This window comes from Gallinula chloropus, assembly GCF_964237585.1.
Source record: "Gallinula chloropus genome assembly, chromosome: 1".
In the NCBI taxonomy this organism is placed as follows: Eukaryota; Metazoa; Chordata; class Aves; order Gruiformes; family Rallidae; genus Gallinula; species Gallinula chloropus.
Genome location: NC_140085.1, coordinates 71,124,973 through 71,146,432, shown reverse-complemented (window position 1 = coordinate 71,146,432; position 21,460 = coordinate 71,124,973). Strand labels below are relative to the sequence as shown.

At 38.2% G+C, this 21,460-nt stretch overlaps 1 long non-coding RNA gene across 1 annotated transcript in view; it reads left to right on the top strand.

Moving 5' to 3' along the window:
• The window catches only part of LOC311193086, a 40,037-nt gene that overhangs the window by 664 nt on the left and 17,913 nt on the right, over nucleotides 1-21,460 (top strand). The window lies entirely within an intron of this gene.

Sequence of the window (21,460 nt, the reverse complement as noted above, 5' to 3'; positions counted from 1 at the left end):
CAGCCTGTGGAAGTGGCCGTTAGTGAGCACCGGGTTAGGACCTCAGAGACCCCTCCCCAAACCCAGCAACCCAAACCAAAACCTACACACAACCCCTGCCTCAAGCAATCCCCTAAAATAGTAACCCTGTAAGAGGAAAGTGCCTTTTTCCTGGGTAGGGGGAGTGGGGCTGAAGCTCAGCCAGGGATGTGTGGAATGCTGGTTGGAGGGAAGGGGCAGGTGGGAGCTAGCAGGGGGTCAGGGAGCAGTAAGCAGACTGTGCCATAGTCCTCATGGCCTGGGAGGTGGACTGTGTCCTCAGGTGTCCCCTCTGCCTGGGTGGGTGGCAATAAAGTGGCTGGGAAGAAGTGTGGGGAAGGCTTGAGGCAGGGTCTTTGCTGGTGGAAGAGAAAAGGATGTTAGAAGAGGGCTGTGTGATGGCATGAAGGAGCTGCTGTGGTAGGGGGTGTGTGTAGGAGTGTAGGCTGACCGAGCCAGGTGATTAAAGAGTTGTGTGTGGCATCCTTTGCTTGGGAGGTTAAGGAGTGACATGGTCAATAGTCAGTAGTCATTTTTCTCTTCTGGGGGGTTTCCTTACCTGCTTTGGATAATTTAAGGTTGTCATATACTAGTTGATTAGAAGTAGGACTTTCTGAGCTTTAACGTGGTCAGATAGGGTGGAGAGGGCAAAAGGAGAGGAAGTAATCACCAGTGACATTTAACTTTCGAGTTTTTCTTCATCTCTCTCTCTTCGGGCAGGGCTTTGAATTAATAAATCTGGACACATTTGTAACTCCAAGTAGCTGCCAGCAGTGTAGGAGTAATACTTTTTGATTCATTCTTTCTTTCTAGTTGTTTTGGTTTTTTTTTTAAATGAGATTCCACTTTGCATTTTGAAGGCTGGTTTTGATCTGGTTTTCCTTCTCACAGAATAGCTTCAATAATGAAAAATACTAATTCACTTCAGTAGGGCTCAGTAATGATGTTTTTCCCAAGTAACTGGTAGTACCTGTTGCTGACCTAGCTTCAACGCAGACGGTGTATGGTTTATATCCCTCTCTGATTACTCTTTATTTAGTTGTACGTAAGGAAGAAATGAATGTAATGACGCTTACCACTTTGTAAAACTTTCTATGTATATCTTGATATTTGATCCCTTGCATGGTGTAGAATGATGGTGAACCTACCTATGTTTGTATGCATTACAATAATAGCAGTGATGTATATGTTAGATATGTACAATTATAAAATGTTTTTGCATTAGTGCTAAGTTTTTAACGGCCTTGAATGTGACTCTGAAGTAATCTCATACTCCTTTGCAGATGTTTTCTGTATCTCCTGATAAAGCATCCCTAGTTCAGTGAACTAGAATTTTAATTTGCATGTTGTCTCTGACTTGATCTCAGATAAACATGTTATTGTCTATAATGCCTCTGTGACCTCTTAAGTTACAGCTGCTTCAACAAACTACACATTAGCGATGCTTATACAAAACACTGGACACCAGACAGCTTTAAGGCTTGCTCTACCTGCTGGGTGGTAATTTAATCAAACCTTGCCCCCATGTAGGATTTTATGACAAAATAACTGGTGAGAACCAAAACTGCGTGTCAGTGAAGGTAAAAGATGGTCCTTGGGGCTTGGGCGGTTAAGGGGTTGTAGCCATAGAATGCTTCCCTGTCCCATGACAGCTGCTTGTGAGAAATGTGGGGTTACAGCCTCTGCTACATCAACATCTGCTCTGCAGTAGTTTTGTTTGTGCAGTTACCCACTGGAAAGTACAATTATCATGTGCTATACTATAATGTAAAAAGAATAACAAAGAGAATATTTTAATTGTGAAATGAACTAGTTTTTAAATCTAAAAATAAATTAGGAGAGTTTAGATTGTGAGACTTTTTTTTTTACTAAGGCTTTATTTCTGGCACAGATGCACATTCTTAGCTGAATATAAGTACATATAAACTGGAAGATGTGATGTTGCATGTGTTTTTAAAATCTATAGGTTTTCCAAAAGCAATAGGTGAAGTTGTAAAATTAAATGACCTGAAAATAATGAATGGTCTTGAAAAATAAAATGACCCCACTGTTACTCTTTTGACTTGACTGTCAGAATTTTCATAGAGATTGTACATGGTTGATGCTTTATTTTAAAAGCTCTCTTTTTCAGTACATGAATAATGCAAAATTCAGAGAAGAACTAGAAAATATCAGACTAATGCTGTGATTCTTTCTTCATAAAAAGTAGAACTTGTCTAAAACCTATATGTTTCTGCCCACTATGTGATTAAGAGATTCTTCGAAAAATCTCTCTCTTTTTTCTTTTTTTTTAATTTCCAGTTAAACGAATGCATGAAAAGGATGAGATTGGGAGAAAATTGCTTGAAGAACAGTTGGGGAGAAAAAAAAGTTCTGATTTGATGTTCTAAAGGTAATGATGATGAATATATACCTATTGTGAAGGGGATTTTTCCCATTTTGCAGATTGTGTAACGCATTTGAGGCTTATCAGAGGGTATAATTAAAATCACACTCCGCATCAGAAGTATATTTTATTTTTTTAAATAAATGTCAGTCTTAAAGAAGATAGAAAACTTCATGACAAGTGTTTTGGTGGGCAGGGAGGAGGAAGAATCTACATTTACATAGAGTGATACCTTGATAAACTCATGGCATAAAAATAGGATATACAGTATTGCCGCAGTGTAAAACTGCCCATTCCTCCAAAAGTGGCCTGCTACTGCATATACTCTTATTATACTAAGCTAAGGACATTATCATTTACAAATGGGAAGGATTACCCCTTACATAACTGCACCATCTGAAAATTTACCACTTGACATGGTAAAGCAGGCAGCAGACAGCACGGAATGTTTTTGCATTCAGTAAGCTAAGCCAAATTTTAATGTGGATGGAGAGCACATTTTCAGAAGCTTAACAGTATTTCTAATCCTGTGGACTGTGTGCCTGTATGGAAATCTTCCAGGAATGCCCCATGTACTGACTGTGAGGCTATATTATGCCACTTTTGTAATTTGGGTGGCTTCTTGGAAACAGTGATGGCTTGAGGAGAGAGAAATAATGTTTTTAATAGATCAGATGCTCAGGTAGAACAAAGTCAAGCAGTATGAAATCAAAGTCTTCTGTAATTAGTACTGGAATATATATGTGATTTCTGGCACTCTATGCCTTTGTCGTATCTAGATAGAAAAGTTTTTCATAAACCTTGAAAAATAGCGTGGGCCTACCTTCAGGCATATTAAATTGTATTAATCAACAGAGGGTTTCTGCATTGGTGAAGTAGTGAGTGGGGTAGGTGAGCGTTTCCCAAACTTGCAAATGTGAACACAGTGTTCATCTGCTTTTATGCAACCCTCAAGGAAAAACAAAATACTACTGGACTACTTTAATTGCTGGCAGCAGCTCAGCTCCTCATAGTGTTGGGGGGTGGTGGGAAAGCTTGAAAATCAGCTGTAATTATCAGCTGCAGGTGTAAATACTCTTTATATTGCCTGGGAGGAACTGAGCTGCTGCCGGAACTTTAAGGGATCTGGTAGCGTCCCAGCCAGCACAGTGTCCCAGCTAGTGTAAATAAGTGCAGCTGGTACTTATAGCTGCTTCTGACTCCCCTGGAGGAAATGAGCTGCTTTCCACTGTAAATGAGAGTAATTTGGTTTTATAGTTTTTCTCGTTATTTTTTTAATAGCTTAATTGTTTAATTAAGTTTTCCCCTTTCTATTTCTGACTCCCACCCTTTGGATCTTCTTGTTACTTCACTGAGAGTTGCACTTCAGGTATGAGAAACAGTGGTCTAGGTCATTGCTTCTGTTAAAAAATAAAAAGTAGCTTGTGGTCTGATGACAGCATTAGGAGAACTCCCAAGATGGCTTGTTACATCGTTCCACCAAAGAATAGCTTGTCTTGCATAAAACAATTGATTCACAAGTCCAGAGTACTTTTGCCTAGTACTAAAAGAGTGTACATGGACAAGTGCATGACTGCTAGCATGAGTTATTGTTAGGGAGAAGATCTGTACAGCTGAACAAGGTTGTAGGCTGTATGATTCCTATTGAAATTAATTCTTAATGTCTGTTAATACTTCCCAATATTTTTATCCAGGGTGCTTTAAAGTGATGAGGGAAGAAGGAACACTAAAAGTTATAACTTCTAAATTAAATTTTAAAATGCAAAAAGCCAAGCTTGCTCTTATGGCTGTTTCTCTTGTTATTTCTTAATATTATTTCTTAATATTATTTACTGGTATATTAACATAGTATGCAGCAGCTTAGGAGAAAAAAAATCAATACTGAATATTGGTAGGCTTGAACATAAAAAGGATTCACCTTGATATCATGTATTCATGACCCCAGCAAACCAGCAGTCTAACTGCTCCTAATGCCCCCTTTGCTGGCAGCTCCCCATCATGGTGGCTATGATAAAAACGTGGGTTCCAATTAGATTAATGCAATAGAATATGCATTTAAGGTCTGGCTACGGCTTTGCTAGTCTCTTTTATTAGCCATATGCATCCTTTAGTTCCTAAAGAAAATGTCTGTATTTGCAATCAGGGTGGAACTGAGTATTTTCTAATAATTGAGGAAAAATCAGATAGGCAAGTGTTGATTTTCCTTCTGGGATTTGTCGCTGTCTTCCTTCAGAATGTAGCCAACTGGCACTTTCTGTAGTGGGACAGATGTAAAGGGGGACAGAAGCTCCATTCACTGGACTGCTTTTAAAATCTAAGAGTTTCCACTAAACATTTTCAGCAGTGGAGAAATGGGTGTCCTAATGTCATGTTCTTAGGGATGTAAGGTGTGGTCAAGCATGCTCTTGGCTACAGCTGTTTGGAGTTAATGATGACCAGCTTATCTCACTGTTTCTGAGTTGCCTTGCTTTGTTCCATTTTGGTTTGGTTTTAATTCTGCCAAAGGCAAAGTTCTGATAGCATCATTGTGTGTAGCTGCTCCAGGCTGGTAGAGTCAAAATGGTCTTGGCTAGCTTAAAGGTTTGTAGTAAGAGTTTTTTAAAAAAAAAAGATACCTGTAGTTAGTTTGCTGAGTCTTGCTGTTACCACAACTCAAGCAGTGTCCTTTTGCAATACTTCATCATGAAAGATATTTTAATGCATGTACTTAAGCACGAATCCTGTCATTTTTTTGACACCAGGATGTTTATTGCTGCTTTGCTTGTGCAACAGCAAAATTATCCTCAAAGATGATTTTAAATATGGATTAGTGACATTTTTTGAGAGATAGTTCAGCAGACTTTAGCTGCACATGTTGGTTACTTGAAGCCTGTATGTAAAAATGGTGCCACAATATTATTAGCAAAGCCACTGTATGTGTAGAAACAAGCAACAAATTCTGCTTGGTTTTCACACACTACACTAGAAAAGGTTGTTCTTGCATTCCAGCATTATGTTATGAAAACTTATTTTAAACTTTTCAGAATTGTCATCCTGATGAGCTTAAAATAGTCGCTTTCATTGTATATCATGTCTCAGTTAACCACAGTCGTTGCCCCATCCTTCTCGGTGGAGGTCAGTGTTTTGACTCCTCTTTTTCTCTGTGTGCACTTAAAATAAACTAAAACAATCTTTTCAGTAGGAATGTCATGCCTAGTGATAAATGATTGCTTAACAATATATACTGACAAAGTTCTGCTGTAATCCAGCACTCAGTTGTCTTATATAGCATTTCTTACTTTCAAGACGTGTGACAGCTAGTGGAGGTTATAAAAACACTGGATTTGAATAATGCATCAAGAGTGAAGGCTGTTCTCTGCTTAGGTAACTTGGACAGAAACTGAGTAATCTGTACCCTACTAGTGATACTGGGAAGAAGCATACAGAGAGAGGGTGGGTATATGTGTCCTCCATTCATAGGCGCCTTTCTCGCTTTGCAACAGCAAAGGTGTTGAAGTGTTGAAATGGTTTAGAGAAGCTGAGGGTGTGTTGGCTTCTCAGGAATAAATTGTGTATATAGGAATACAGCTTCTATATTTTTGCTGTCATTCTCTAACCTTTCAGAAGTGTTAAATCTCTTTAAGATGCTGAAATAGCACATAACACTGTTACTTTGCTGGTGTGTAAGCAGAGTTATAACTGTTATTTTCTTTAACTGATCCATACTCACAAGTCCTTAGAATAAATAATGATGTCAATATGAAAAAATTATTCCTGGGGTGGGACAGAACTCCTTTCAATAGCATGCCAGGGGCACCAAATGCTGCATCAAAATTTGTACTGCAGCTGGATGGTGTAGTGTCTTTGTGGAAACTTGTTTGTATACCTCCATTGGATAAGGAAGCTTGAAATAGAAAAGCATTAAAATGAGAGATTCTTTGGGTGGCATCTAATACATTTGGCATGTACTTCAATCATGAGCTTTATAGAATGCAATTCTATCAGTATCCTATACGTTTTGTAAATGTTTTCTATGATACGTTTTTTCAGTGTTTGGGAAAGCGAGAGAAAAGGTTATTTCTCTCTTTAGCTAAAATCATATACTGTCATTCCTGACACAGGATTCTTGTAAACTGGATTTAATGGCTTTGCCTTTTGAGCTGTGTGTATTGGTCGTCACTCTGCATCCACCCCTTTCACTAGGAAATCTTTGTATGTTAGTCCTATTTTTTTCCTCCTGTAGGAGTGATGTTTGCATTGTATTGTACTTGTCTTAAAATAAATGAACAGAAAATAATATAGCTGTTCTTCCCATTTGAATGGCATCACCTGTTATAAAACTGAACATGTCATTCATTGACCTATGTATTGTTCAAGTTTAAATTAGTCTTGTTTGCCTAAGATCAGTGTTTTTCATAAAATGTTGGAGGTTGAGAAGCCAGAAAAAGGAAAAAAAATGGGTTTTTTTTACATAAGGGAAAATAATGGCCTTTTGGGGTTTTTTTGCTAGAACATTTGATGGTTTTATGAGATTATGAAGTATGACATTAAGTTACTTAGTTACAGTTGCTCTCTCATCTTCTAATTCTTCCGTTTCTGCCCAGTTTTGGTTGCATGTATGTTGTATGACCTAGAAGTGATGTTTTAAGTAGTCCTGCAGTATGCAGGATGGCACTCAACTCTATGGTAGGTGCATAGTTAAGATGATGCTTAATTCTTTTTCCTCCACTGGGAAGAAATATTTAAATCCTGTGGCTAAGTAAGTATGACGAAAAGCAAAAACATTGATGTGCATGAGGAAAAAAAGACTGAAGTAGTTAACTATGAAAAGAATTGTGTGAATTGGTGTTAAGAGAGAGCTGAGAGTGAGGCAACCAGACTCATACACCTGAAGAACTGAATTCTTTAGTTCTCTGTGCCTGCAGTAGTTGTTTATGCTGTTCAGGAAAGATGATGTGGAGTTGTAGAGCCTTGGCTTATATGTTATAAAGTGTAATCCCTATTCCCAGTGCAGTTGGGGGTGTATTACAATGTTTTTGGCATTCTATTTTCAGTTTGGGCAAGCCTGTTTGTTTCACCTTTCTCTGTAGTTCTTATTTACATTGTGATCTATTCTGATGCCTTTTTAAAAATTTTGTGGTACCGCTTTACCACCACACTAATCCTTTTCTTCTTGTAGTTTGTCCAAAATGTGTGTGTAAGCACAATAAGGAAAAGGGCACAGTAAAGAAAGCCCTCAAGGTGAGGAAGAGAGGAAGAACATTAGAAGCAAGGTGAAAATATTGGATACCTTGTAGGCTGTAGAATTTGAAGGAAGAGGATGGTTTGTAGACACAAAGAAGCTGTGTATTTCTGAAGAAGAAAAGACGGCTACATGAGTGGAATGAAATTCCAGAGATAATAGACAAATTAACATTATTGGGTGGAGAGGACTAGAATAGATACTTCCCGTTATACAGGTGGTTTAGAAAGCATGGAATTCTGTGAGTGGGAACCAGTTATTCTTAAAGTCTTTGGGTCGTGATGCCGTGCTTGGAACTTTGAGAGCCGTCGCTTTCTCGTTATGTCTCATTGCTTGTAAATTCCCTTTGGGGAATCAGCCGCAAGTTGTGAACCCACAGATCTGCTTTCTATGATGTAAAAGGCAGCTTTAAAAGTTTTATGGCTATGGAGCCAGTGTGGTTATCTATTTTTAATTATATACAATGCATGCTAAACTGAGTAGGTAGTACTCTTTGGAGCTCTAGGTGCTAACTTCTGTAGCGCAGCCAAGCAAATCTGATAGCATAAGGAGTCCTTTTGAAATTAATCGTGACTGTCTCATAGAATGAGACTACAGTCTTGGAAAAAAAAAAATGCAAGTGAGGCATTGCAACTGCATAAAATAGCACAAAAATTGACGGAATGTGGAAAACATCTTAAAAGTGCACATAGCTCTAACTAGCCGAATTAATGCTCTCATCTGAATTTCATAGTAGGCCTGTTTCACAATTTCACTTGCTCTTTTGCAGTTGTTACTGTGGAACAACTTGCTGTTTTGTAAGTTCAGGAAGGGGAGAAGGAAAAAATATTTATAGTCTGTGTATTAATTTTTCATCTAAAAAGAAATTGTGTATAATAGATACGAAGTGCTTATGATGAATGTATTTCTTAACTTAATCTTAGGAATCTGTTGATCACGGTCTCAAAAGAATTCTCCAAGGGAGAAAATTAATCTAAATATCTCTGAAATTAATTAAGTCCAGAATGTCTAACATATACGGGCTGCTTATTTCATTAAAAATGTTGAAAAATAGAAAATCATTACTTTAAAAGTCAGTTGTTAAATTTGGAGTGGCCAGCTTCTTATTTAGCTGTGTATCTTGCTGTATTTTTGTAAAAAGCTTGAAAGAAAATTTATTTATTAGGTGCAGATTTTCTAGGCACTGATTTACCTGAAGTCTAAAGCAGTTTGCTTAGTTCTAAGTTATTCTATTCCTTTTGCTATGAAGCAGCTGTGGCAGCACTTCAGTTATCAGACAATTCTTTTCAGGGATTTATCACTTTTTCCATAAGCATGTAGCTCTGGTTGTAGATTGGTATTGTGGTTTCTGTTGAGGAGCACTTGTTTTCCTGCTGAAGTACTGAAAAGTAGGCTTTTAAAAATGACACAGAAAAGCTTTGGAGGTTGAAAGACAATTTAAGATTTTCTTGATTTTTAAAAGTGGAGAGATTAATCACTACTAAAAGAGTTAAACCTTACTGAGGTTCTGGTAAGCTTCTTTTAAACTTCAGAATGTGAAATCATTGTCCAATTTCCATTACAGTCAGTTGGAGAAAGTTGTTGTAGAATTATGGAAAGTACAGCTGAGGAATTGCCCAAACTGTTAGTTAAGTGTTACTGGGAGCAGGATCAGCTTCAGCAGTAAGTTTGTCTTGAAACATCTAGTGGTAAAAATCCAAGGCCTTCCTGGCAATCAATCCTGCCACTTAATTGTCTTTACAGTTAAAAATATTAAACTAGGGTATCAATGGAGGCTCTTTTTCTTCAGGTTTCTGTTGGTTTACAGAAGGCCCATGCAGTGAGATAAAGACAGTTGTAAGGGGAAGATAGGGTGGTCCTGTATTCACAAACCATGGTGTTCTGAGCTCTTGTGGAGCTCCCTTTGAGCACAAAGGCCAATGACTGATGTGTCAAGTTCATAAGTGCTAAGTATACTTAGCCCTAATCAAGGGCAGAAGAGCAAGATATCATGTGATTGCTATTTCTCTGCAAATTCTACTTAATAGCACACTGAAACTGGAAAAAAGGATGTTTTACACCTGTAAAACCTAAACTGAAATGCTAAATGTGCCAATATTATGGAATTCCAAAAGGATTCCCTGTGAGGAAATGCCTCAAAATGAGATCTTACCAGAAAAGGGTTCCCACCAAAGAGAATTCATACAGTCATAGAATATAATGAGTTGGAAGGGTCAGGCCATGTGACTGAGAGTGTCATCCAGATAGATGCTTCTTGAACTCAGCCAAACTCGGTGCTGTGACCACTTCCCTGGGAGCCTGTTCCACTGCCTAAGCACCCTCTCAGGAAAGAACCTTTTCCTAATATCCAACCTAAACCTCCCCTGTCACAGCTTCATGCCATTTCCTCAGGTTCTACCACTAGTTGCCAAAGAGAGGAGATTGGTGCCTGCCCCTTCGCTTTCCCTCGTCAGGAAGCTGTAGACCATGATGAGACCTTAACCTCCTCTTCTCCAGGCTGAACAAACCAAGGGCCTTCAGTCTCTCCGTGTAACACTATCCATCCAGACTCTTCACCATCCTTGTTTCCCTCCTCTGGACACTCACCAATAGCTTACAACTTTAAAATTTAAAAAATGAAAGATTCGGGTTTTAGTGAAAAAGTTCTAAGTTTACTTGCTCTTGGGTTGTGCTTTCCTAGCTGGATTACATCTCAGGAAAGCATCCAAAAGCAGATACTTTTCACAAAAAGAGAATTTTTTTTTTTTATTTAAAATGTGTGTCACTGCTGAGAAACAGCTTCCATGGAAAAATTTTGATTAGGTCTATCTCAAATATGAGAAAATAGAAACTTACTGATGTTTATTCCTGAGGCATCAAGAGTTGGGCATTTGATCTTTCTGAAATGATCAAGGCCAGTCGGTGTAATCGATTTCCTGTACAGAATCCAGTCTCTGTATGTTAATCTTGGATCTGTTGGGTAACACAAAGAGTGTTTAATAATAAAGCCTGCCAACTCTCTTCCCCCTCTGCTCTTCCCCTCTCGGCATGTTACCAGGTCAATGTTTGATTTCTTGGATCTTTTTGTTAAATTTTTTACTAAAGAATTTGCTCTGATTGAACTCACTGGAAAGAAGAAAACAACCTGGAGAATGAGTTTCCCGCTCCTCTTTGTTATTAATGGTCGTGGTACTCTCTGCTGATGGCAGTAACCACTGCGCGCTGTTGCATTGCTCAGAGTGAACACCGGCTATTCCACAGATGGTCCTGGTATGGATGATATGGGACATCAGGCTTTAGCAGGTTCCAGCAGCAGCAGTGCCTTTTCCTAGCTGCTTTTCTCAGTTAATTCCAAGCGTGGTGATCATAATTCTGTCTGAAGCGAATGTGTTCTGTGCCTTTTTTAGTGAAAGGGGAGAAATCTCAGTGAGACGTGGTGCAACAAATTATGGCACAAGTGTCAGCAGCAGATCAAGCAGTGTGCTTACCGTTCAGTTTTTAAGCTTCTTTTAGGCTTCCAAATGGAAATAAATTTTTACATATAATTCAAAATATTTTTTTTTTCTTCAAAAACCTTTGCTGAGAAGAACAATACATTGTGGTAGACCTGCTGACCAGACTAGAAAAAGCAAGGGAGATTTCAGACGCACCAGGTTTTTTTCAGGTTGGACATAGAAGTGGTTGTGTGCCTGAAACATTATTTCCCTTTCTGTCTTTCACCCTAATAAGAGGTGTTACTGATCTGGGCAAATTTGCCTGTATCCTTGGAGCACAGTGGGTACGCTGCACATATTGCAGCAGTAGTGATAACTATGTAACTCCTGCATTGAAATTCTCCAAGAGATTCCTCCCCTCTACCCCTTCTTTCCCTCATTGAATAGAAACCTTTTCTTGTAAACTTAACAACAACAAAAAAACAGACAAAAGAGAGCTTTGGAGACCTCAGCAGGCCTGTACACTTTGCAGTCTTCCAGGAGGGGCACTGCCAGCTGTGAGCTTCTCCTTTGTGTTGCCTTTAAAGCAGGAGGGTACACACGCTCTACTTTACAAGACTTCAGGTTGGGAAGCAAAAGGGTGATTTGTGTCACTGCCTGCCTTTCCAGTGCCCAAACTAGAGCTTGCCTGTCTGTCTTTGCTATTATAAATAGGAATGGATGAACATGTTTTGCCTAATTTCAAATCCACTTAAAGTTCATGGCTTTGAAATTAAAAACAGAACTCAGATCTTACGAGGCTTATGTTCTGTTAGGAGCTGGCCTTTTGCCAGTACATGTCTATTCATTTAACTTTTGTCCCTGGAATCAAATACATATCAGTTTGCTATACTAGGTCATTTGTATTTCTTTATATTCTCGTCTCTACCTTTTTTTTTACATCCCTTTCATTGCCATGAATTTATGGTTATTAGAAAGTGGTTAGCATAGATGTTTGATCTCTCATGAGCATAAGACTTCTCTTTGCATCTTCATTTGTTTTTTGCTGTTTCTGTGTTCGCAACGTATGCCTTCTGGCCTATTCCTCCATATAGCCAAGTTAGCAAAAAAAAAAGGATGAAATCTGCTTGCTGTCTGTGACAGCAGTGTTTTAGATGCTATATGCTTTGAATGTAGAATGAAATAAAATATTGACAACCCATGCCCTGGAGTGGTTTGTTTTATCTGTATGGTAGCTGTTCCAGGCTGAGAGGTGAAGCAATCCTAGAAGCTGTACGTAGCACTGAGGAAACAGGATCTTTTTTACTGCAAACATGATTCCTTATTTATTTTTTTCCTCCTTAAGCCTTTCTTGCCTATAGTGCAGTTCTCATTCCTGCTGGCTTGCGTTATGCAGGTGCATGGAACCCCAGGCAAACTTGATGCAGAAGATAACAAGCCAACAAATTGACCCCAAATGATCTGCAGAATTGTATTTTATACATTCTGTTTAGGTTCACTTGCTGATTTTTTTTTTCTTTTATTCCTTTCAATGTTTGTACCCATTAAAAAAAGAAAATGGGGGGGGGTGTATACACAAATGACACTATATATTATTATTACTGGTTATTGGCATGTTGTAGTTATGTGTCAGCAAGCATTTTTTAAAGGTATTGATTTAATAAATTGTATCCATGCCTTCCTTTGGTGAGCAGAAAAGTGTTTATTTTTCTGTATTTCATACTGTAAAGTGATTATGGGAGTCTGCTGTGACTGTAGAAGTTCACTTAGAAGTTCCTTTGATCAAGATTATCTATGAATCAGATGTAATTTTCTTAAGCTTGTTTTTTACAGACATCTGATGAAAAGCCTATACATAGCTCTTGGTCTGTCACTCTTCATATTATGTGAAATAGATACTGTTTGAGTTGCAGTATGAATTTCATAGTACATACATGTTCTCTGAGTCTGAGTGCAGGAGATAGCATTTTTAACACCAGGGGCTGCGCTGATAAACTTTGAATATGTTTTTGGTGTATGTTCTGTAGTATTTATTTAGCTGTTGCTGTTTAAATAAAGAAACTTGCTGTAATTCAGTGGGTTTTCTCAGAAAACATTGCCCAGCACATACATGTGAGTACACTTCTTAAATTGGCTTGTTAATTATACATTTATTTTAGTGATGTTTTTCTAGATTAAAACAAGCTGTAAAGCCATTAACATTTTATGCTGTGTCTGCACATTGGGCAAGGAGTTTATTGTTGATACCACTCTCTGTTTTTAAAAATGGCTCATAATATGCTATTTTACGTCAACCCGAGCAGCTAATGAAAGGCATCTTCATTTTTCTTTTTAAAAATGTTACGAAGATTGCTATTATTTACAGGGCTGACAGTTTCAGCATTGTTTCATTTGGTGAATTTAAAAAATAGATTTAAGCAAAAACACTGTCAATTCTGTATACAGTCACATAAGAGATGTTTACTGCCACAGGCAGCTGCCTCACAGTTTGTGAAAAACTGAAGTTTTAAACAACAGAATTGGTCAATATTCAGTTGTTTATTAAAATTTCCCCTGAGATTTTCAGTGGCTGCATTATAGATAAAAAATAAATGATTTGACATAATCTTACCACCTCATTGTGATTTTACTCTAATTTCAGTACTTTAAGAGAAAAAAATAGTGGTAGGAGAGGCAACATAAAAATAAATTTCATTAACACTTTATTTTCAGATTGAAATTTTTCTGCTTAAACTATGACTGTTAGCCATATCCCATTTTCTTCTGTTTTCCTTCCTACTGGATCATGTATTGCATGAGGTCTGTAGTCACAAATTCCAGCTTAAATTTTAGAGAAGGGTTAAATTGAGTATTAAGAGTTTCAGACATCTGTACCAATGAAGGCAGATTTCCCCCCATACCCGCTCAAAATGTTTCAGAATTTCACCATGTTTCTTCTAAGGCCTTTAGATCAAAATTTGTATGTAGTTACTGAGATTAAATAGCAGATCTCTACTAAGACCTATTCTTTGCTACCCTGCCAGCTGTTCAGTACTGCAGTCTGTGCAACCGATTGTAGACCGTAGATGTTATAAATCATGTTATTTGTCCTTTGCCAAGTTTGCCCCCTTCTCAAGAAAGAAGCTGCCAGTCTGAATCTTAAAAGACCTTCTGTGGAGAGCAGAGAACCTATGGTAGCCTGAAAAAGGGCTGTTTTTTTCTTTTTTAGGGGTGAGCGAGGGGACCAACAAATGAATCTATAAAGATAGGGAGAGTGCAGAGCTACTGTTGAAGTTGGAGGCTTTTAACAGCTGCTGTTTATTTTGAAGATGGCTCTTGGTTCAATGTGCAAGTATGAGAATGATGGATATGGAACTGGGATGAAGTTCATCTCTTTTAAAATTACAATTAAACAAGCAATTTCAATCACAAATTATGTGTCACCCTGGCTATAATCTACCCATTCACTTTACAAAATAAAGGAGGCAGCTGATTAAATTTAGCCAGCATGTTTTTTTGCCTGCTGTCTAGACAATTGGCTCGGTTCCCATTCCTCCAGTCTTAGCTTGCTTTCTTGGTTGTAGGCCCACTGGGCCACTTAACCATTCTGCTGTCATTTGAACAGTGTGTTCACGAGGTTGATAAAGAGTATGCAGGGATGGGCTTTTTTTTCCTTTTAGGTCTTTAACAGACAACGCGGCGTTAGTAACTAAGCACATAGAAGGTTTCTGCTAACGCTGAATGAGTCCTGTTAGAGTGAAAATTTATCAGTTCTAGAATCAGCTCTTTCTGCTTTGGCGTGCCTAGAACTTTGATGAGCCCTTTCACCTTATATTTCTGCAGAAGTGGTGTATGTATTCTTATAATGTCTCTTCCCAACTGTGGTTTCTATGTACGTTAGAAGTCATTGAAACAAAGGGGGGGAAAATAACCCTGGAAACAAATGTCAAATAGAGTCCTCTCTTTGAGCACCTGTCTCCAGGCTCTTTGAATGTGATTGTCCTTTGGATTTACAGATCCTATGGATATAGATGTTTCTTGTTAGGGTATATTGCATCAGTATTCTCACACTCTAAAATAGTATACATTCTGCAGTCTTATTACTGTACTGGATTATAATATCCTGAAGATTCAAGCTGTTTCTGTTGTACTGACTATTGTAATTTCTTGTGTATGATTTCCAGGTTAGAGCTGAGTAGTAGCATACTTAGCCGTGGGGTAAATTGAAGTTTAATTTTGACTAATGTTTGGGATGTAAGCTGACAATTTAACAAAAAAAGTGCTTGAAAATTTTAAATGTTCCTACATGCAGCCTTTTGTAAAAGGAGTTAGCCTTATGGTTTGCAAAAGGTTTGAGATTTGCCTCAGAACACTACTTGTCTGGCAGTACAACCCCGAGCCTGAGCTGTGTCCAGGCTTTACTTGCACCCAGCCAACCTGGAGAGTGGGCAGAACAGGTGTGGGTTTCCTTGCAAGAGGCTGTAGATACACACGTAACAACATCTCCCAACTGGGGTCCCCACAGCAGAGTCAGTGATTCTGCTGCTTGGTGCGTTTTTATAATGTAACACTAGAACTGAGCTACAGTTCATTAAGGGAAGTAGCAGTCCAGCCAGGAAGCAGGACTTCCTTTGTACGATGGATACATGAGGGACTTGAAATTTAATTTTCATGAGATACCATGATGATTCAGATGAAGCAGAGCTTTGTGTCCAGCCCATCCATAATCAGATGCCTAATTTTTCCTCTGGAAAGCTAGGCATCCTACTGGATATCTTTTTATTTGTTAGATAGTTGGCATCTATTGTGATGGGGATTTTTTTGGTTGGTTTTTTTTCTTTTTTTTTTTTTTCTTTTAGAGGTCCACATTAGTCCAAAATGCGATATGATCTTTGCTCTTGTAATGTAATGTGGGTTTTAATGTTGACGCCAGCAAGATACATCCCTCATGCAAATACTCATGTACTGAGCATATGAATAGCAGTCTGATATTCATCTTTTTAAAATTGCAGGGATTTGTTAAATATTCTGTAGCAGCCAGTTGTTTCATTCTTCCTGGGTCAACTTTCCTGATTGTCTAGTCTGTGAAGGTTTTTGGTTTATTTTCATTGGCAGACTTTTAAATTTTTTGCCTTATTTTATTCATGTGATCAGCACAAGGCTGGGCAGATGCAATCTGCTTTATATTTAAATTTACTGTACCTGCTACACTTTCTTTTCTGAATACCCCAATGAAAAATGTCACTGTCATAAAAAAATTATCAGACTTTTTTTTTTCTTTTTAACCCCCACTTGTTGTTTTTACTAGGCTTCTTCTAATCCTGCTTGATTATCTGTATTTTCACTAGCACACGCTAGTATGCCTCTTCCCCCACCTGTTGCAAAGAGAGTTCATACTGTGGTTCCTCTGAAAACCACACGTTTTAATTCTCAGTGATTTTCTTCTCTGTGTTTTTCTGTACGGTTACACAGATTTCTAATGTACTAGAAAATACTCTATACCCTCCTGAAAAGTCTACCTTTTTGCTTTGGTTTAATTGCTTTAAATGCAAGTGTCATAGTTATTTCTTATTTTCTTTCTTCAGAAAGCACTGTGCACTTCTTACATAAAGGAGACAGAAAGCAAAAAAATGGCAAAATAAGGGCTGAGTTAGCTGCTTCTCCAGAGGTAGTTCTTTGACTCGACGATAAATAAAAAGCATTGTGTGGCTTCTGGCTATTTTCTGCAAATCATATAGGTTCAATTTTACACGATGGAAAGGAAACACTGAATAGTTAGCTTCTAATTCCAAATAAGGATTAATGCAGTAAGGAAGACAATATCCTCTTTAAAATCTATTTTTGTCTTTCCCTCCACTTTTGCTATATAGCTTCCAGACCTTCCCCCAGACCCATCCTGCCTGGCTTCCTGTTGCAAATGTGAGGAAACATTTGCACATATCCTCGCGGAGAAGCCTTACATATTTGTTGGTCATTGCACATAATTTTCATGGCATTATTTGAAGATTAGACCCTTTTAAAAAGAATAATTAAAAGAAATCAGGTTTGCTGTAGCAAAATGAGAGTTTTATATTAAATGGGAATTTTTTTGGCTTAGAGGCTAGCACAGCCCTACTGCCAGTGAGAATGTTTTAAAATGTGTATCATGAGGGAGGAGGAAAAAAGGCTACTCTTGAACCAAATTTCATATTGTGTTGTGTGAGAGATTCCACATGTTGTTACTTCATGTTTTCTCCCAAGCAGCAGAACAAAGTCTGATATTCAAAAGAACATAACAATAAAACATATGGATTAAAAAAACCCCAACTGTCAGCTTAAATGAGCAATATTATTCTTTAGCTCGCCTCCAGTGGGTCTGAGATGTTCGTAGGCTGTTTTAAAATATGAGGAGTTCATTTTAGGACAAAGAGAGTTTTCTGTTTTTTACGTTTTCCTGTGTAAATCATTGAGGAGGGGGGGGAGAAAAAAGGGTGGAATTATGCTCTGGACGCTGATGCTTTTGCATTTTTGGCATTATGCCTTCTTACTGTTTTATTGTCTATTTTGGCTGAACTTGAAGTTCCAGCCATGCTCCCTGCCAAAAAGAAAAAAAAAGAAGAGTTAGGTCCTTTAAGGATACTGAAAAATGAAGCCAGTTTCTGAATCCGCCACGTCCTGTAAGCAAATAAAAATGAATCTCTATGGAGCTCAGACGTTACTTCCTGTTCTCCTTTGGATTCCAAGCAGGAATGGAGCAATTTTTCTCTGCATCCAAAAAAAAAAAAAAAAAAAAAAAGGAGCAGGGAATAGAGGGCTTCAAAGCAACACAGGAGAAATCTTCTAGAGGCTTCTATGCAGCTAACTTTTAAAATGTGGAAAATGTTTTACACCTTAAATAATAGATGTCTGTAGTTGGAAAAATCTGCAGCTGCTCCCCCCCCCCCGCCAACCCCAACTTGTATTTTGTGAGACAGTGGCCGTATTAAAAATACATAGGACTTCTTGTTATATATTTGCCTTTACTTACTAAGCCTGTAAACGTTCTGGTATTGATAGTGTATACTAATCTTAAGGCATATGAAAGTGATTGAGAAGATCCTACTTGAGGTTTCCCGAGGAGACCAAAATGAGAGGAGAGAAGCAAGTGGGGAGAAAGAGAAAGATGCTCTTTCCAGATAAGCTAAATAAGATTTTGGTGTGGTAATCTGTATATTGTGATAACTGTTTCAGTGGATGAAATAAAGATTTCAGTTTTTAGGTGCTGCTACTTTCCTGACTTTTGAATGAATGAATAAAATATTCTGACATAAAAGATAAACTGCTAACAGAAAGTAGACTTCTGGATTTTTGCCACTGTAAAATTAGGAGTAACTGTAACCCAAGCAGACCAGCCAAGCTTGAAATTCGCTGTGGACAAATGTTCTTTGTGCATAATTCTAGAGGAAACTATTTTTGGTAGTGAATGAATATATGTAATCATTAACACATGACGGGGCCGCTGTAAAGGCATAAGACTGAAGCATGAATGCTTCCAGCACCCAAGAGGTGCTTTTGCATCTTATTTAATAAACTGTCTGGAATGTGCTAATACTTTTACTTTTTTGTTTTCTTAAGTTTGGGTTAAAAAAGTAACTTCAAAGTAACTTTTAGGAGAAAAGACTTGACTTCTTTTCCTTTAAAGAGGCAAAATGGTGTATCTCAGAAGAACCAGTCAGTTATTTTGTTGCAAGGAAATAGAGGAATACGAAGAAGAATCTGCTGAGATCCCTGAAAAGCATCTGTTTTATATGCAGCTTTCAGTGTGTATATTTAATTTTACTTCTCTGGGAAAGGTAAATTACCTGAGAATCACTCTGGAATTCTGGATGATAGTGAAAGTTGTTGTTACTGTTTTTGCAGAGAGTTAAGTCTTAAAGATCCCATCATGCTTCTTGCCAACATTTAAAGACTTCATTTAATGCCTTATCCCTCTTATGTAAAAGGGGACCCAGAAGACCTGCCAGCATCGCAGACCTGATTACAGTAGTTTCTGAAAGTAGCTTTTAGCACTATGTCTGCTACCTCACTGAGTTTCTAGCCTGAGTTTACAGAAAGGTTTAGAAGTGATAGGAAAAAACAAGAATAATTGAATCAATGCCCAAAAGATTGCTAGATGGCATGGCAGGCTACCGACTGTATTGTACACAACTGAAGGCTAGCCCCACTTTTTGGCCAATGAGAGAATGCTGCAGGTAACCCCAAGGGTTCTCCTTTTTCTGTTACGTGGGCAATCAGGTAAAAGCTTTCTTCTGTCCCTTCATGTGTCTCCTGGGCTCTTTACTGTATTCACAATAGAATGGTAGGTGATGGGCAGTGACAAGGATTAAACATATAAGCTTGGCTATTTCTGTGGAGCACTGGAAAGATGTAGGAGACTGTCGCTCTCTACCCCATGCTTCCCTTCTCAGCTGGTCCTGGGTCAGATTTTCAGTAACCTGGGTGAGATCCCAAGTTCCGTGGAAGTCAGCGGGAATTTTATCTTGCTAAAATGAATGATCTGCATACCTTGATTGGTTTGCTAGGCCTGTGTACCTTTTATCTCTGACAGGGAATAAGGAAGTTAATAGCTTTCTAATGGATATGGATATGGACTTTGTTTTTTACTTTTTTTTAAGGCTGAACTCAGAAGGGTTATACAAACAGTAACTAGTGGGAATAAGATTTACTTCTAGGTGGAGTATTAAATATGAGCTTTACATCTGGAAACATTTACTGGATCAGACCCTATCTGGGATTGTGAGTCAAACAAGGAGCACAATGGGAATCAAAGAAAATTACACTAGTAACTTGGAATACTTTTTTTTTTTTAGCAGCTTAGTAGTTCTGAATTTCATTCATGGAGGTCGGTACTACTTTGATTCTGTATAAAATGCATGCTTTGCCACATTAGGGATTAAGGTTTGTAAAACAACATTTTGACCTGTAATGTTCATTTTAGCCATTGCAGCGACTGAGACTTGTCTTTACTTTTTAGACTTGTTTTGGTCAACGATTCTCAACTGCTTTCAGAAATGCATAAAATTAGAGTTCATCCCATCATTCATCCGCCACAGAAATGTTGTGCTAGTTCTCTCTCTTATTTTAAAACTCAAGCTTTCAGACTACAATTTGCAGTGCTGTTGTATTAGACTTCTGACTTAGTTTTCTCATTTCAGAGAAAAATGTCTTTGAAACAAACAGTACCCCAAACTTCTATTTTAACCTGTTTTCCAAAGGAGGTGAAAACTACTCAGTTGTGCAATGTCTGTCTTTCATGGCCCTGTTAATAACCTCTGAACCTATTACCAGTTTTAACTGAGATGTGGGTATTTTGATACTGCATTTTTACACTGGGCCTGCTCAGCGTCCTGTCAGGCCTTGCGCAGCCCTGAAGCATGGGAAATGCCAACAGCTCCGTTTGGTCTGATGGTGAGAACAGGTACAACTGTCAGTCAGTCTGCACTCACAGCCTTACCAACTGATTTGCACAGTGTTGTAACTACATTGGCCAGTGCTTGCCCAGCAGCCAGGCAGGGCAAAACTCACAGGTGGTGGAAGGCACAGGGATTATTGGGAGGGTTTGGGGAATGTTGAATTGGGGCAAAGAGAAGCACAGTCCATCAATGCTAAACAGAAATTGTTAGAGGGCTCTTCATACACTTCACTCCAGTAAAAGTTTTAATCAAAGTTTGGAAAAAGGAAGTGTCTGAATGGGGGAAAGAACAGTGTTATCCTTAGCGCCGGTGAACTCAGCCCTCATCAGACACCAACGAAGTCTCATAGATGCATTGTCTCTCCTGAGGATTCTTTGGTATCTGTAAAGGGCTCTGTTCATGCTGCAGCCTTACTGTGAATCAGTCAAAAAAGTCTACCTGCAAACACAGGTAGAAATTGAGTCTCTTCAACTCAGGTGCTAATAGAGGTTGGTTGGTTTGCTTGTTTTATAGATCTGTAGCCTACACATCACTAAACTAAATTTTCTGAGTGTATCTTTCAAAGATAAAATGCTCCTAGCTGAAGTACAGTTGTGCCAAGTTCCATTCCCAATCACATGCTTATGGCCAGGTTCCATAACTTGTGTTGTTAAGGGGATAAATTTTACTGGAATTTCTAAAATTTATGCCACCTGATAGTTACAGATTTTTTAAGGGTATTCTTCAGTAATGTTAAATTAAAAAAAAAAAAAAAGGCAAATTCTGCTTTCTTGAAAATATAGGATAGTCTTGACATTAAGTAAAATTACTTATATTTTTGTATGTTGCCACACATCATCTGTCTGATTTTCCTATTCTTTATATTGGGCAAACTAGCAATCAATAGCAATAAAAAAGTAGTTTTAATGAAGGCTTACTGACATGTTTGCCCTGACCCAATTTGTAGTTAAAATCCTCCTAAGGACTGTAGAAGGTCTCTCGACGAACAGGGCACACCTGGCTTCTCGAAAGG